Source organism: Palaemon carinicauda, chromosome 39 (assembly GCF_036898095.1).
Source record: "Palaemon carinicauda isolate YSFRI2023 chromosome 39, ASM3689809v2, whole genome shotgun sequence".
In the NCBI taxonomy this organism is placed as follows: Eukaryota; Metazoa; Arthropoda; class Malacostraca; order Decapoda; family Palaemonidae; genus Palaemon; species Palaemon carinicauda.
The window spans coordinates 25086464-25090034 of record NC_090763.1 but is presented as its reverse complement, the minus strand read 5'-3'; positions in this window follow the sequence as shown (position 1 = coordinate 25090034).

The following is a 3571-nucleotide window of genomic DNA, read 5'->3' as shown; positions in this document are numbered from 1 at the left end:
GTTTACTCTTGCACAGAGAGGATACTGTACCGCATATGTTTCATACACGTTTATACAATGTAATGCTATTGTTTTTTGTTTTTTAATCTATCGCTCTCTCCCACACTGATAATAATAGACCAACCTGGCCATCTCAAGTTTTAGTTTGTTCGAACTTTTATGACATTCTTGCTCGCAAGTGCTTGCATACAATTTCGTTATCTGTTAAATAAGTTAACCTTCTTGCTTTAAGATTGCCTTGCCTTATTCAAGACACGGGCTCTTACGTTGGCTCTTAGAACCTAACAGTCGAGTGACAGACCGAGCAGTACTGACTCTTTATGATCAAGGAAGGTATTGTTGTTCTCTCAATATGTTGAATGAATCTACAAAATTTGTGTAAATCTCCACTGTGATGGAACGATACTATCATCCATAACCCCCCAAGGTATGTCACTTATAGGAGAGTGTAATAATCTCACATAACATTTCATGCAAGTCATAGTAATCTTAAAATGGCCAATGCTCTCGGTGTATACACACACGCACATCTCTCTCTCTCTCTCTCTCTCTCTCTCTCTCTCTCTCTCTCTCTCTGTATATATATATATATATATATATATATATATATATATATATATATATATATATATATATAGCCTATATATATATATATATATATATATATATATATATATATATATATATATATATATATAGTGTGCTGTTTGTGCAATACACACGATGCCATCTTAATTTCTCAAATTTCCTTTATTATTGGAAGAGTTATGAACGATAAAACCTTACACACCCCTCACTGAGCAGCCATAGATTCGAACCTGGTTGTAGGGGCCTATTGTAAACGTCCTTGCCTGACGATTTGCTGGACTGCGGCTCAAGACCCACTGATGATCCATAGTTTATTATAGTGTCTACAACCTCACCATTCTTGTGAGCTAATGATGTGAAGGGGGTGGGGGGGGGGTGTTCAGGGAGCCATTGCTTGTCCTTCCCTGCTCCTAGCTTGGGTGGAGAGGGGTCTTGGGCACTGATCACATGTATATATGATCAGTCTCTAGGTCTAGGGGATTATCCTGCTAAGCCATTGTCACTGTCCCTTGCCTATGTCATTCATGAGCGACCTTTAAACTTTTAAACTGATTGTTGCGGCCATGTTTCGTTGAGACTCAATGAGCCTCCCTAGACCTACAGTATATGGAAAAAATGGTACCTGGGATTATAGGAACCTCAATAACCGTGTTTATTCCAGTAAGGTTTAACAAAATGAAATGACTCGCATTCCAAGGGTTTGGAGTTTGAGCCCATCACAATACCAATAGTTTTTAATAGTGTCCGCAACCTCACTGTCCTGTGAATCAGGTATGGGAGAATGTCTTGCCTTCCTTAGTCTTACGTGGGTGGAGGGGTCTTAGATGCAGGTCCCTCGTCTGTGCCACTCATGAGTTGTATTTTAAACTCTGTAACACAATGTCAGGGAGAATGAACTTAATTGTCCTAATCAAGAATCTTAACTTTTTTAGAAAATAAATCATCCAGTCATCAATCAATCTCTCCTGTTTGTGGTTGGCTTCCTTCTGTTAGTGGCCAGGTAACGACCACTGCTGACACTGCTGCTTTAAACGAATTAATCGGGGACACAGTCCGCGATCTTCCTGAACTCTCGCACGAGACCATTGTTCTATTAGGCATCGTTCTTTGGAAAGCGTTTCATTATAAAAGAAAATCACCTTATTTATATCTTTCCTGTTTAGACCTTTGTCTCGAAATAGTTTCCTGGTATAAGAATAAGTTATATTATCTACTTTCTTATATTTAAGACTTCTTTTTTTTTATTTAACAATATGTTAATTTTTTCCTGACGGTTTAACACACTATTCGAATCCCCTGTGTCAAAACTATATTCATTATGTTTGTTTTTTTCCTAAGGGTTTAACAAACTATTCGGTTCTCCTGTGTTGAAACCTCCGTAGTAAATAGTCGAGCTCAATTTCTTGTTTCGCTACGACATTTTCATTATGATTACCATCGTTAGTAATTAAACTGCAATTAGCTGGAAAAGCAATAGGCTTTCAGCACTAGGGCTCCAATGGGAAAGTAGCCTAGTGAGGATATGAAATAAATAAACTTAATACGAAAAGTAATTAACCGAAAATACATATTTCAGGATCAAATACAACGTTAAAATTGATCTTTCACATTAAAACTATGAAAAGTTACTAATGTCAACCTGATCTACATAAAAGCATTTGTGGCACGTTCCACTGATTTAACAACCAGCTTAGGGAGATTATTCAACGATCTGGTCATAGCTGGAATAGGCCTTCTAGAATACGATGTAGTATTGAGCCTTATGATGGGGAATATAAGACTTAGAATTAACTGCATACCTAGTATTATGCACACAATAGTACTGTACAGTCTCGGAAGATCTTAATGCAAAGGATGGTCAGAATTGTGAAATATTTTATGCAACATTGCACAAAGAAGTAATTACTAGTAATTGCACAACGTTGCCAGGGATTAATTTCCAGACCAAGAATAAGAAATTTGACAGCAAGTTTTTGCGCAACATATTAAGATGAGAATCATCAGGTGAAAACCAGACATAAGAACTAAGTTTGAGAAAAAGTAAAATGAAACAATTAAAACATTTCACAAGGATAATTGATCGAATATTTTGAAAGACTCTCCAAAATAAGCCAATTTTTATGCAATTAAAGATAAAAAAATGAATGCACTTCACTAAAGCAAATTTGCAATCAAGAATCACACCTAGAATTCTAAATGAGTTGTATATAGTTGAAGAGATATTGAGGAGCCACGGTCCTCAATATAGGCCTACTTATAATTATAATTTGAAATTAGTTGGATTCAACTTCATGCCCATTTTGCACCATGCAATAATTTTAGCTAATCTGTTTTGGGATTTAGTCACCATAGGTCTACATTCAGGAGATGTAATTGCTGCAATAGAGTAGCATAATATCTGCATATGTCACAAGTTTATTTTCTAGGCCAAACCTCGTGCGTAGGCTATATGGTATAAAAATTAGTGGACCGAGAATACTACACTGAGGAACACCAGATATTACATTAATTTTATCCTATAGTCACTATGGTGCCCATCAACAACTACTCTCTACAATCGACTACTTAAAATCCACCAATGATACTGAAATAGACACAAACTCCCATCTATTTAACTCTGAAAAACAGGTGTCACGATTAACGCGGCCTCAGAACATCAAAGGCAAGGCCAATCATACAAACTTTCCGACCACAATCAAGAGATTTATGTACAGGATGTTTCCGATTCCATATATCTAGCTTTTGTTTAGCAATATTTCATGGCATCGCCACATATCTAATGTATCTTACATATCACACAATTTATCATTTACATAATCATCTCATTAATCATTAACTGTAGTTAATATACCACTTGCCCATTTCTAGACAACAATTCATCTCTCAACGGATATAACACCTTTAAAAGTAGTACGTACTACCTCACAACCAAGGCTCACAACTGCTTGGGAAACAAGTGCAAAGTGTTCTGACAGCTTTTATT